Here is a 15435-nt window from a genome sequence, read left to right as displayed (position 1 = left end):
TCATTTTGTAAGCAGCCCAGTGACCAGCAGCACTCCAAAGTGATTCTTGCCCTGGAAAGAGGGGAAGATAATCACATACCAGTTCAACTACAGTCCCAGTAGTGGGCTGGGGGCCGACATATGATCAGACTGCTGGCCCTGACTACAAACAAAAACCTCACACTGGGCAGTACAAGGAGAGAGACCTATAGTTCAGGGTCACTGAAAACCCAACAGATTGTGGGCAGACATCTGATCACATTGCAGGCCCCACTCACCAATTAGAACCTCTCAGGGGACACCACAGGAGAGTGCCCTGCAGTTTGGTGGAACTACAACCCTGGCAAGCAGGCTAAGGGAAGGCAACTGATCACCTTCAACTAAAACACCAGGGTGATGCCAGACTAGACCCTTAACAGCACAGGTACCAAAACCTCCCCACAATAGGCCACAGGGGCCATGGAAACTGACTGGGCTAAAAGCAAACGTGGCTCAACCACAACAATAGGGTGTACAAAACACACATAATATAAACACCTGAAGTGCCTACTTCTGGTGAACAGGGGACACTGCACTACAGGGCCCTACAGGACCTCTTCATAAGGCCACTACCTACAGGATCAGGAGATGTAGCTTACTTTCCTAATACATACAAACAAACAAAGATAGTTATGCAAAATAAGGAGACAGAGTTATATGTCCCAAATGAAGAACATGACAAAATCACAGCAAAGAATTAAATGAAATGAAGATAAGCAATATGCCTAATAGAGAATTCAAAGACTCAAATAAAATCACAAATGAGAGAAATCACAACCAACACTACAGAAATACAATCATAAGAGCATATTATGAAACACTATATGCCAACAAACTGGATAACCTGGAAGAAATGTTACAGTCCTAGAAACCTATGACCTACTAAAACTGAAGCAGGAAGAATTAGAAAATTTGAACAGATTACCAGAAATGAAACTGATTCAGTAATCAAAAAACTCCCAGGAAACCAAAGTCCAGGACCAGATGGCTTCACAGGTGAATTCTAACAAACATTTAAAGAAGAGTTAATATCTATTCTCAAACTTTTCCAGAATATAGAAGAGAAAAGAAAACTTCTAAATTCGTTCTATGAGGCCAGCATTACCCTGATATCAAAACCAGATAAAGATACCACAAAAAAGAGAATTACAGGCCGATATCTCTGATGAACATAGATGTGCAAATCATCAACATAATATTAGCAAACTGAATCCAACAATACATTAAAAAATGATTCTCCACAATCAAAGAGGATTTATTTTCAGAATGCACGTGTAGTTCAGTTTTCACAAATAAATCAACATGATGCATCACATCAATAAAAGAAAGGATAAAAACCATATGATCATTTCAATAAATGCAGAGATAGCATTTGACAAATACAACATCCATGATAAAAACACAATAAAGTAGGATTAGAGAAAACATACCTCAATATAATAAAGGCCATATATGAAAAACCCATAGCTAACATCATAATCAATGGTGAAAAACTTAGAGCTTTCCCCTAAGGTCAGGAACAAGACAAAGAAGACCACTCTCACCACTTTTATTCAACATCATACTGGAAGTCTTAGCCACGGCAAACAGGAAAAATAAAAGGCATCCGGATTGGTAAGAAAGAAGTAAAACTGTCACTATTTGCAGATGACATGATACTATATTCAGAAAATCCTAAAGACTCCACCTAAAAACTACTAGAATTGATAAGTAAATTCAGTAAGGTCACAGGATACAAAATCAATGTAAAGAAAGTAATTGTATTTCTATACACTAATAATGTATCAGCAGAAGGAGAGATTAAGAAAACTATCCCTTTTACAATTGCACCAAAAATAATAAAATACCTAAGAATAAACTTAACCATGGGGGTGAAAGACCTGTACTCTGGAAACTATAAAACATTGATAAAAGAAATTGAAGATTACACCAACAAATGGAAAGACATTCCATGCTCATGGGCTAGAAGAACAAACATTGTTAAAATGTCTGTGCTATCCAAAGCAATCTACACATTTAATGAACTCCCCATCAAAATACTAATAGCATTTTTCATAGAACTAGAAGAAACAATCCTAATATTTGTATGGAATCACAAATACCCCTAATAGCTAAAGCAATCTTGAAAAACAAAACTGGAGGTATCATAATTCCTGATTTCAAATTATATAACAAAACTGTAGTAATCAAAAGAGTATGGTACTGGCATAAAATAGACACATAGATCAATGGAATGGAATATAAATCCCAGATATAAATCAGTGGTTATATGATTAATTCATCTTCAACAACAGAGGCAAGAATATGCAATGGGAAAAAGAGTCTCTTCAACAAATTGTGCTAGGAAAACTGGACAGCTATATGTAAAAGAATGAAACTAGACTCCTTTCTTTCACCATACACGAAAGTAAACTCAAAATGAATTAAACCTAAATGTGAGACCTGAAATCATGAAGTCCTAGAAGAGAGCACAGGCAGTAACTTCTCTGACATTAGCCATAACAACATCTTTCTAGATATGATTTCTGAGGCAAGGGAAACAAAAGCAAAAATAGACTATAGGGACTATATAAAAATAAAGCTTTTGCACAGCAAAGGAAACAACCAACAAAACTAAGACAACTTCCTGGGGTGCCTGGGTGGCTCAGTTGGTTAAACATCCAACATTTCAGCCAGGTCATGATCTTAGGGTCCTGGGATTGAGCCCTGCATCAGGCTCCCTGCTCAGTGGGGAGTCTGCTTGTCTTCCTCTCTCTCTGCTCCTCCCCCAGGTCATGCTCTCTCTCTCTCTCTCTCTCTCTCTCTTAAATAAATAAATAAATAATCTTTAAAAATAAAAGACAACCTACTGAATGGGAGAAGATATTTGCAAATGACATATCCCATAAAGGATTAGTATCCAAAATATATAAAGAACTTATAGGGATGCCTGGGTGGCTCAGTTGCTTAAGTGTCTGCCTTTGGCTCAAGTCATGATCCCAGGGTTCTGGGATCGAGTCCCGACATTGGGCTCCTTGCTCAGCAGGGAGGCTGCTTCTCCCTCTGCTTGCTGCTCCCCAGTTGTGCTCTCTCTCTCTCTCTGACAAATAAATAAAATCTTTTAAAAAAAGAACTTATACAACTCAACACCAAATACACAAACAGACATTTCTCCAAAGAAGACAAACAGAGGGCTAACAAACACATGAAAAGATGCTCAACAACACTCATCATCAGGGAAATCAAATCAAAACCACAGAGAGGTATCACTTCACCCCTGTGAGAATGGCTAAAGTGAATCACAAGAAACAAGTGTTGGCAAGGATGTGGAGAAAGGGGAACCCATGTGCACTGTTGGTTGGAATGCAAATTGGTGCAGCCACTGTAGAAAACAGTATGGTGGTTCCTCAATAAGTTAAAATAGTATTACCATATGATCCAGTAATCACACTACTGGGTATTTATGCAAAGAATATGAAAACATTAAGTCAAAGTGATATATGCATCCTGTGTTTACTGCAGCATTATTCACAATAGCCAAGCTATGGAAGCAGCCCAAGTGTCCAAGGATTGATGAATGGATAAAGAAGATGTGATATATATATTTCAGATATATCTGTGATATATTTTTAGCTGAATAGTACTCCATTATATAATAATGGAGTACTATTCAGCTACAAAAATTAATGAAATCCTGTCATTTGCAACAACATGGATGCATTTAGAGAGTATAATGCTAAGTCAAATAAGCCAGTCAGAGAAAGACAAATACCATTTGATTTCACTCATATGTGGAATTTAAGAAACAAAACAAATGAACAAATGGAAGAAAAAAGAGACAAACAGAAAAGAAAAAATGGCTAGTCAGAATGGCTAAAATGAACAACACAAGACACAACAGATGTTGGTGAGGATGTGGAGAAAGGGAACCCTCTTACACTGTTGGTGGGAATGCAAACTGGTGCAGCCACTCTGGAAAGCAGTACGGAGGTTCCTCAAAATGTTAAAAATAGAGCTACCCTATGACCCAGCAATTGCACCACTAGGTATTTACCCAAAGGATACAAAAATACTGATTAAAAGGGGCACATGCACCCCAATGTTTATAGCAGCAATGTCCACAATAGCCAAAATATGGAAAGAGCCCAAAAGTCTAAAGTCTATCAACTGATGAATGGATAGAGAAGTTGTGGTGTATGTGTGTGTGTGTATGTGTGTGAGTGTGTATATATATATACATATATATGTATATATATATATATATATATGTATTCATATATAGTTATATATGAATATTACTCAACCATAAAAAAGAATGAAATCTTGCCATTTGCAACTATCTGGATGAAGCTAGATGTGGATAGAGCCAGGGAGTATTATGCTAAGTGAAGTAAGTCAGAGAAAGACAAATATAATATGATTTCACTCATATGTGGAATTTAAGAAACAAATAAGCAAAGGGAAAAAAAAGAGAGAGAGAGAGAGAGGCAAACCAAGAAAGACTCCTAACTATAAAGAACAAACTGATGGTTCCCCGAAGGGAGGTGGGTGGGAGGATGGGTTAGTAGGTGATAGGGATTAAGGAGTACACTTGTTGTGATGACCACTGGGTGTCATATGTAAGTGTTGAATCACTAAATTGTACACTTGAAACTAATATAACTAACATGCTAACTGTATGTTTAACTGGAATTTAAATAAACACTTCTAAAAATTTGCTACCATCTGTCCTCATACAACACTATCAAAATATCATTGAATATATTCCTTATGCTGTAACTTTTATTCCTCTATGTGTGTGTGTGTGTGTATACATCTTCCACTTGGATTACTCCCATATTTTGGCTATTGTAAATAATGCTGCAATAAACAAAGGGGTGTATATATCTTTTCAAATTAGTGTTTTAATTTAATTTGGGTTAATACCCAGTAGTAGTATTATTGGATCACATGGTATTTCTATTTTTAATTTTTTGAGGAAACTCCATACTGTTTTCCACTCGGCTGTACCAATTGACATTCCCACTAAGGGTTCCTTTCTCTCCACATCCTTCCCAACACTTGCTATTTCTTGTCTGTTTGATTCTGGCCATTCTGACAGGCATGAGGTAATATCTCATTGTTGTTTTGATTTGCATTTCCCTGATGATTAGTGATGTTGAACATCTTTTCATGTGTTTTTGGCCATCTATATGAGGAAGACATAACAATTACCTCCTAATAACAGATCCTCAAAATATATGAAGCAAAAATGAACAGAATTGAAAGGAGAAACAGACATTCTTCAATAAGAAGTGGGAGGCTTCAATAGTCTACTTTCTATAATGGATAGAGCAACCAAAGAGAAGATAAGTAAAGAAAGAGAAGACTCAAACAACTCACTGGACCAAATAAACCTAATAGACATATAAAGTACACTCAACTCAAGAATAAGAGAATAAACATTTTCTCACATGCACATGGAACATTCTCCAGGATAGAGTACATAGTAAACCACAAGTCTCAATTGATGTGAAAAGATGGATATGATACAAAATATATTAACTGACCACGGCAGGATAAAGTTAGAAATCAATAACAGAAGAAACTAGAAAATTCACAAATATATTAAAATTAAACTCTTAATTTTAAGCAATCAATCAATGGGTAAAAGAAGGATTCACAAGGGAAATTAGAAAATACCTAAAGACAAGTGTAAATGAAAACACAATATATCAAAATAATGGGACGCAGACAAAATAGTTCTCAGAGGGAAATTTATAGTTGTGAATGTCTACATCAGAAAAGAATAAAGATCAAATCAATAACCTTACTTCAACCCTGAAGGAACCAGAAAAGAAAGAGTGAGCTACCCCAAAGCTAAATAAAAAAGGAAATAATAAAGATTAAAGTAGTGATAGGGGCACCTGGGTGGCTCAGTCATTAAGCGTCTGCCTTAGGCTCAGCTCATGATCCTGGGGTCCTGGGGTCGAGCCCCGCACGGGCTCCCTGCTCCGTGGGAAGCCTGCTTCTCCCTCTCCCACTCCCCCTGCTTGTGTTCCCTCTCTTGCTGTGTCTCTCTCTGTCAAAGAAAGAAATAAAATCTTAAAAAAAATTAAAGTAGTGATAAACAAAATAAAGACTAGGCAAACAATAAAGAAAATCAATGAAATCAAAAGATGATTCTTTGAAAAGAAAAACAAAATCACCAAATGGTTAGCTAGACTGAGAAAAAGAAGAGAAGATACAAATAACTAAAATGAGAAATGAAAGTGGCAGCATTACTACTGACTTTAACAAAATTAAATGAATTGTAAGAAAACAGTATGAAAAATTGTACATCAAATTAGATAACAGAAAAATGGACAAATTCCTTGAAAAGCACAACTTACTTAAACTAACTCAAGAAGAAATAGAAAATCTCAACAGACCCATAACAAGTAAAAAGATTCAATAACTAATATAACACCCAACAAAATAAAATCCTGAGTTAAATGGCTTCACTGGTGATTTCTACCAAACATTTAAAGAAGATATAATACCAGTACTTTTAGAACTCTTTCAAAAAATTAGAGAAGAGGACACTTGCTAATATATCCCATAAGGCTGGCATTACTCTGGTCCAAAGCCAAATAAAAGCACTACAAGAGGGGCTCCTGGGTGGCTCAGTCAGTTGGGCATCTGACTCTTGGTTTCAGCTCAGGTCATGATCTTGGGGTCGTGAGATTGTGGGGCTCGTTGCTCAGCAGGGAGTCTGCTGGAGATCCTCTTCCTTCCTCTCCCTCTGCCCCTCCCCTCCCACTCTCTCTCTCTCAAAAAATAAATCTTTAAAAAGACACTACAAGAAAGAAAATTACAAATCAATATTCTTTATGAATATAGATGCAAAAGTATTCAACAAAATATTAGCAAACCAAATCCAGTAGCATATTAAAAGGATCATTCACCATGACCAAGTGGAATTTATCTCAGCTATGCAAGGGTGTTTCAACATAAGGAAATCAATGTAAGATATCAGATGAATAGAACAAAGGAAGAAATCCTCATGATCATCTTAATTGATTCAGGAATGGCATTTGACAAAATCCAACATGCTTTTGTGATATACACTCTCAGAAAACTGGGAACAGGGGAAATTTCTCAACATAAGAAAGGGCATTTATGAGAACCCCACAGTTAACATCATATTCAATGGCGAAACAATGAAAACTATACTCCTAAGGTCACTAGCAAGAAAAGATGCCCACCTTCACCCTTTGCAATTCAATGTTTTACCAGAAGTACTAGTCAGAGCTATTAGAAGAGAAAAATGGAAAGGGCATCAGAATTGGAAATGAAGGAGTAAAATTATCTATATTCATAGATTATATGATCCAATTTTTAGAAAACCCTAAAGAATCCACTAGAAGCTACTAGAACCGGAAAACAAATTCTTTAAAGTTGGAGGGTACAGATCAACACATAAAAATCATTTCTTTTTCTATATGCCAGCAACAAACATTCCAAAAATGAAGAATGCAGTTCCACTGATAATAATATTTTAAAATATTAGATCTAAGGAGAGTATAGCAGGAGAAGCTGTGGCCTCTGACACTTTCACCAGAACAGCCATGCCAGAACCAAGGGGAGGCCCAGGCTGCCACCCTATTGTTCCTCCTTTCTGCTAATTGCTCCTGCATCCTCGGACTCATTCCAACAGCCTGTTAAAACATCTGAATTACTATGAAGTTCTAGGCATGCAGACACATGCCTCAGCCAAGAATATCAAAAAGGCATATTGAATACTGGCCCTGAAGTGGCATCCAGATAAAAATCCCAAGAATAAAGAAGAAGCAGAGAGAAAATTCAAACAAGTAGCTGAGGCATATAAGGTGTTAACAGATGCTAAAAAATGGGACATCTATGACAAATATGCAAAGAAAGATTAAATTATGGAGGTGGAAATGGAAGTAATTTTGACAGTCTGCTTGAGTTTGGCTTCACATTCCATAATCCAGATGACTTTTTTCAGGGAATTTTGTGGTGGAAGACACCTGTTTTCATCTGATTTTCTCAGAAACCCTTTTGAGGACTTTTCTGGGAATCAAAGGAGCCCCTTCACCATGGGAGCAGGAGCCAAGGCACAGGGTTGGTTTTCTCTGCCTTCAGTGGATTTCCATTTTTTGGAGGTGGGCTTTTTTTCTTTTGATTCAGGATTTACTTCCTTTGGTTTACTAGGTCAGAAATTGGGGGGGGGGCTCACTTCATTTTCTTCCATGTCATTTGGTGGTAGTGGGATGAGCAACTTCAAATCTATATCAACTTCTACTAAAATGGTTCATGGCAGAGAAATCACTACAAAGAAAATTGTCAAAAATGCTCAAGAAAGAAATTAAAGAGGGCCAGTTAAGTCCTTAACAATAAATGGCAAAGAGCAGCAGCTATGCTTGGGTAAGAAGTAATTCAATGCATACAGTTAACAGAAATGTTAAACTATAACAAGCACCATTTGAGGATTAACAGGAACATTTTTTGAAGATTTCTAAAGAGTTCAACTCTCAGTATAAGTGCACCTCATCTAAAGTTTTTATAAACAGCTCATCAGAGCCCCTATTTGTTATAGACTTTTGAGTTTATTGTTGGGACTACATGATAGTAGCATTTTTTATCTTTGAAATTGTTGTAAATCTCTGTATGTACTTTGCTTATTTTTATTAAGTGTAATCAAAGGTGGCCCCGACACTTTCATTCACTAACACCAGCATAGACCTGCTTTTCCATTGTGTTTGAAATGTGAGCTAAGTAGTGTCAGTGTTCTGTGAAGTTAATAGTGCCAGGATGAATCTTCCACAAAAATAATTTCAATTATTTTTAGTATTACTATTAGTAGTGAAAAATATTAATGTATTAATCATAATACATGTCTGGTTTAATGTAAATTGAGGATTTTTCTAGTTGTGTATGAATACTTGCAACTTAGCAAGTTTTAACAATTGTTCAAATATGTAACATTAAGCTTATGTTTAAAAGAGTGAAACTGGTAAACTGGGTCTTTGTCATTGGCTTAAAAAAAGAAATGTAAATGTGTTTGGTGCATACTTTCCTAAGTGAGACCTGTAAAAAGTAAATTAATTAAAAATTAAATCATTAGCAATAAATCTAGCCAAGGAGGCAAATGACTTGTACACTGAGAACTATAAAACATTCCTGAAAGAAATTAAAGAAGACCTAAATAACCGCAAAGACATCTTGTATTTATGGATTGGAAGACTTAATATTCTTAAGATGAAAATACTACTCAAGATGATCTACAGATTCAATGTAATCCATATCAAAATTTCAATGGCTTTCTTTGTAGAAATAGAAAAACCTATCTTAAAATTCATATAAAATCTCAGGAGACCCATGTTAGCGCAAACAATCTTGAAAGAAATGAATAAATTTGGAGGACTTAGAATTCTGAACTTCAAAACTTACTACAAAACTACAGTACATAAAAGAGTATGGTATAGGTATTATGGACAGACATATAGAGCAATGGGATAGGATAAAATCCCAGAAATAAACCTGCACATATATGATTAATTCCTTTTTGACAAAGTTGCCAAGACTCAATGGGGGAAAAGACAGTTTTTTCACAAATGTGCTTGAAAAACTGGATATCCACATGTAAAAGAATAAAATTAGATCTTTAACTTACACCATATACACAAATTAACTCAAAATGCATCAAAGACCTAAAATTATAGGGTAAAACTATAAAACTCTTAGAAGAAAACCCTGAAGAAAATCCTAATAACATTGGATCTGGTGATTTCATGGATATGATACCAAACACACAAGAAACAAATGAAAGAATAAATTGGATTTCATGAAAATTAAGAAATTTTGTGCATCAAAGGATGCTATAAAGAAACCAGAAAAACAACCTTTAAGCCATATATCTGATAAGAGATTAGTATCTAGGGTAAATAAAGAACACCTAAAACTCAACAACAAAAAGACAAAGAACCCAATTCAAAATTGGGCAAATGAGTTAGACATTTTTCCAAAGAAGATAGGCAAATTGCCAATAAGCTCGTGAGAAGACGCTTAACATTATATGTCACTAGGGAAATGTAAATAAAAACCACAATGAGATGCTATTTCACACCTACAAAGATGTCTATAGTTAAAAAAAGAAAAGAACAAGTGTTGGCGAGGATATGGAGAATTTGGAACCCTTGTGCATTCATTGCTGGTGGAAATATAAAAAGGCACAGTTGCCATGGAAAACAGTTTGGCAATTTCTCAATAGGTTCAACGTTGAACTACCATATGACATAGCAATTCCACTCCTAGGCATATATCCAAAAGAATTCAAAACAGGGACTCAAACAGATATTTGTACAGTGTTCATTACAGCTGTATTCACAATAGTCAAAAGATGGAACCAACCCAGTGTCAACCAACAGAGGAATAGAATATTATTTGGTCATAAAAAGGAATGAAATTTTGATATGTGATATAACATGGGTGAACCTTGAAAACATTAGCTTAGTGAATAAGCCAGACACAGATGACAAATATGGTGTCCTTTCAATTTTATGACATACCTAGAATAGGCAAATTCCAAGACTGATAGTAGAATAGAGGTTACCAGAGACTGGAATTGGGGGAAGGGCAAGTCTTTGTTTACTTGGTACAGAGAGTTTTTGTTGGGATGATGAAAAAGTTTTGGGTATTGATTTAGTGGTGATGCTTACAGAACATTGTGGAGTGTATTTAATGCCACTGAATTTAACACTTACAAATGGTTAAAATGATTAAAAAATACATATATTTTACCACAATAAAAAAATGAAGGAGAAATTAAGGCATACTCAGATCTATAAAAACCGAGAGTTTGTCACTACCAGACCTGCCCTTCAACAAATGCTAAAAGGAGTCCTTTAGGCTGATACGAAAGGATACTAGATGGTAACTCAACTCCACATAAGGAAATGAAGAACAGCAGGGAAGATAACTAAATAGGTAAATGTAAAAGCCAGTATTACTGTATTTTGGGCTTATAACACCTTCTCCCTTATACATGATGATTTATAGCAGCATTATTCATAATAGCCAAAAAAGAAAACAACCAAAATGTCCATCAACTCTTGAGTGGATAAATAAAATGTGGTATAACCATACAGTAGAATATTATTCAGCAATTAAAAAAATGAAGTACTGAGACATGCTGCAACATGGATAAACCTTGAAAACATTACACTAAGTGAAAGAAGCCACATACAAAAGGCCACCTGTGGTATGAAATAATCAGAATAGACAAACACATAAAGATACGAAGTGGATTAGTTAATTGCCAGCATATGAGAGGAAAGATGAATGTGGACTAACTGCTAGTAGGTATGGTTCTTTCTTTTGGGGGTTGTCCATTGAGGTATTCTGGAGTTAGATAGTGGTGATGGTTGCAAAACTAGTGAATATACCACAAACCACTGAATTGTTTAAAATGGTGAATTTTATGTCATGTAGTTTATTTGGATTAAAAAAACCCTATAGGTGTTTCTATGGCCACAAGTTATTTACAACCCTCCCACATGCAAAATACACTCACCTCCTACAAAGGCCCACAAAAACCTCCTCTCATTACATTTCATTACACCATTAGCTCAAAGTCCATGATTTCATCATCTAAATCAGATTCGTGTGCAGATGAGGTTTCTCAGGTGTACTTTCTTAAGTAAATCACCTCAAGTATGGTTCCCCTGAATCTGAAGTTGTGTGCATTTCCTTCATTCAACATACAGGGTAAGACTGTATGAAAAGGAAACCCCAATAGACATTCCTATTCAAATAGGGAGAAAATGTGAGGCACAGAGGAATACATAGAAATTCTGAAATGTAAGCAGGAAAATTTTAGAAGTTTCTTTATTAGGACTCAGTCCCATTCCTGCCCAAGAATAATTTTCCATGGGGGTGCCTGGGTGGCTCAGTTGTTAGGCGTCTGCCTTCGGCTCAGGTCATGATCCCAGATCCTGGGATTGAGCCCCGCATTGGGCTCCCTGCTCTGCGGGGGCCTGCTTCTCCCTCTCCCACTCCCTCTGCTTGTGTTCCCTCTCTCGCTGTGTCTCTCTCTCTGTCAAATAAATAAATAAATAATCTTTTTTTTTTTCAAAAAGAGTAATTTTCCATGGTTCTTGGTTCTCCCTCAGGGTTCTTTGTTCCACCCTCTATGTTATCTTTCCTTATATGATAGGTAGCCTGTACTTTCAACTGTGTAGCTTTTGCAGTAGTTTGCTCACTGCAAGTAGGTTTTGAGGGTTCGAAGTCCTTTTTCTTTTTTTTTTTTTTTTTGTGGTATTTCTATCCTTGTCATTAAAAGTTGGTGATGTGTCTGGAAATACAATTATTTCAAAATAATTTTTGGTCTCCTGTGAATAAACACCACACCCCGAAATCGCTTCCATTAAGCCCTTCTTCACCTTGGTCTTCTTTTGGGAGGTTTGTATAATAAAGTCTTTATATTTCTTTTTTTTAATTTTTAAAAATTTTTTAAAATTTAATTTTATTATGTTATGTTAGTTACCATACAATACATCATTAGTTTTCAAAAGTACAGGTCTTTTACCTCTTTGGTTAGGTTTGTTCCTAGGTATCTTATTATTTTGGGTGCAGTTGTAAATGGGATTGATAATCCTTGATTTCTCTTTCTGTTGCTTCATTATTGGTGAAGAGAAATGCAATAGATTTCTGTGCATTGATTTTGTATCCTGCGACTTTACTGAATTTGTTCATCAGTTCTAGCAGTTTTTTGGTTGAGTCTTTCGGGTTTTCTATGTATAGTATCATGTCATCTGCAAATAGTGAAAGTTTTCCTTCTTCCTTGCCTATTTGGATGCCTTCTATTTCTTTGTGTTGTCTGATTGCTGGGGCCAGTACAATGTTGAATAAAAGTGGTGAGGGTGGACATCCCCATCTTGTTCCTGACCACAGAGGAAAAGGTCTCAATTTTTCCCCATTGAGGATGATATTAGCTGTGGGCTTTTCAGATATGGCCATTATGTTGAGGTTTATTCCCTCTAAAACCTACTTTGTTGAGACTTTTTATCATGAATGAATGTTGTACTTTTTCTGCACCTATTTTTTTTATCATGAATGAATGAATGTTGTACCTTTTTCTGCACCTATTGAAATGATCATATGGTTCTTATCCTCTCTTCTTTTTGTGATGTATCACGTTGATTGATTTGTGAATATTGAACCACCCTTGCATTCCAGGAATAAATCCCACTTGATTGGGTGAATTTTTTAAAAAAAGTATTGTTCAATTTCGTTTGCTAGTATTTTACTGAGAATTTTTGCATCCATGTAGAGTGATATTGGCCTGTAGTTCTCTCTCTCTCTCTCTTTTTTTTTTTGTGGTGTCTCTTATCTGGTTTTGGTATCAGGGTAATGCTGGCCTTATAGAATGAATTTGGAAGCTTTCCTTCTTTTTCTATTTTTTGGAATAGTTTGAGAAGAATAGGTATTAACTCTTCTTTAAATGTTTGGTAGAATTTGCCTGTAAAGCCATCTGGTCATGGACTTTTGTTTGTCGGGAGTTTTTAGATTATTGATTTAATTTCTTTGCTGGTTATCAGTCTATTCAGATTTTCTATTTCTTCCTGCTTCAGTTTTGGTAGTTTATATGTTTCTAGGAATTTATCCATTTCTTCTAGGTTTCCAATTTGTTGGTATATAGTTTTTCATAATATTCTCTCCTTCCTTTATTTCTTTAGGCATAGTTTCCTTTAGTTCTTTGAAGTGAATTTCTTTGAACTAATGGTTACCTTGAAGTCTTTGTCTCTTAAATAGGTCATCTGCTTTCTTTCACAGGCCGTTTTTCTTACCTACTTCTCCCCGCCGCCCCCCCCCCCCCACTGTTTATGGGTTAGATGTTCTTATTTCCTTGAATATCTCATTTTTTTTTAAAAAAAGACACATTTATTCAGCATCATGATCAGACTATTACATTTAGCAATCAACAGCATGGGTGCAAAAAAAAAAATCTACATTAAAATCCTTTGTTGGAATGCTTTACACTTGCCACAGAACAGAAACTAAAATAACCTGTTATACAATTAGTCACAAATACAGTCCTTGAGTTTTTTGCCCATACACATGAGTATTGTCTAAAATGTGTCTTCTTTGTAGCAGCTAGGCCCTGCCACTACTGTGCTTGGCTGAGTTCACAAATCTGTTGTAACCTGTAGCTTCCCTGTCACTTCTCTGGCTCTCCTCTCCTGCTAAGCTTTGTTTCCTGGCAGTAATTAAAACCTTCTGCCACAGCCATAGCTACTGCTGCTGCTGAACCACCATAGCCACCTTGGTTTCGTGGTTTGGCAAAGTATTGGCCTCCACCACCATAGGGGCCAGAGTTTCTGCCTCCAAAATTTCCTCCTTTCATGGGTCCCAAATTTGAGGATTGATTGTTGTAATTGCCAAAATCATTATAGCTTCTGCCACCTCCAAAGTTGCTTCCATCATTACTAAATCTGTTATAGCTATCCCCACTGCCACCATATCCACCACCACGACTGCCACCAAAGCCACCTCGACCACTGAAGTTCCCTCCACGACCAAAGTTGTCATTCCCACCAAAACCACCTCCACGACCACCACCAAAGTTTCCAGAACCACTTTGACCTCTTTGGCTGGATGAAGCACTAGCCATCTCTTGCTTAGATAGGGCTTTCCTTACTTCACAGTTGTGGCCATTCACAGTATGGTATTTTTGAATGACAATCTTGTCTACAGAGTCATGGTCATCAAATGTTACAAAAGCAAAAGCTCTCTTTTTGCCACTGCCTCGGTCAGTCATGATCTCAATCACTTCAATTTTCCCATACTGTTCAAAATAATCTCTTAGATGATGTTCCTCAGTGTCTTCTTTAATGTCACCAACAAAAATCTTTTTCACAGTTAAGTGGCCACCAGGTCTTTGAGAATCTTCTCTTGAGACAGCCCTCTTTGGTTCCACAACTCTTTCCATCCAGCCTTACGTTCATGGCTGCATCCACCTCCTCCACAGTGGCATACGTGACAAACCCAAAGTCTCTGGGGTGCTTGGTGTTTGGATCTCTCATTACCACACAGTCTGTAAGCATTCCCCATTGCTCAAAATGGCTCCTCAGACTCTCATCGGTTGTTTCAAAGCTCAAACCTCTGATGAAGAACTTCTGCAGCTGTTCAGGCTCTTTGGGAGACTCTGACTTAGACATGACGGCAGTGGGAGGGGAGACTTTAATGATGCTTACTCAGCGGCGTCCACGGGCAGAAAGCGAGTATCTCATTATTTTTTGTGAAAACTAGACATCTTAGGTAATATGTTGAATACTGGATCCTAACTTCTAACCCTCTCCAAGACTCATTTTTATTCTTGTTTACTTGGTTGTTGTTGTTTTATGGCACAGCTGTTTTAGTGAAGTCTATTTCTTTGTGGTGTGAAGCACTTGT

The 15435-nt window shown here is 36.5% G+C and overlaps 1 protein-coding gene and 1 pseudogene across 8 annotated transcripts in view; one reads left to right on the top strand and one right to left on the bottom strand.

Moving 5' to 3' along the window:
* Positions 1 to 15435, top strand: part of LOC118532617 (uncharacterized) — a 141088-nt gene that overhangs the window by 112499 nt on the left and 13154 nt on the right. The window lies entirely within an intron of this gene.
* LOC118540895 (heterogeneous nuclear ribonucleoprotein A1-like) lies at positions 13901 to 15200 on the bottom strand (annotated as a pseudogene).

Source organism: Halichoerus grypus, chromosome X (assembly GCF_964656455.1).
Source record: "Halichoerus grypus chromosome X, mHalGry1.hap1.1, whole genome shotgun sequence".
Classification (NCBI taxonomy): domain Eukaryota; kingdom Metazoa; phylum Chordata; class Mammalia; order Carnivora; family Phocidae; genus Halichoerus; species Halichoerus grypus.
Note: the sequence above shows the minus strand (reverse complement) of the source record. Positions and strands in the feature narration are given on the sequence as shown.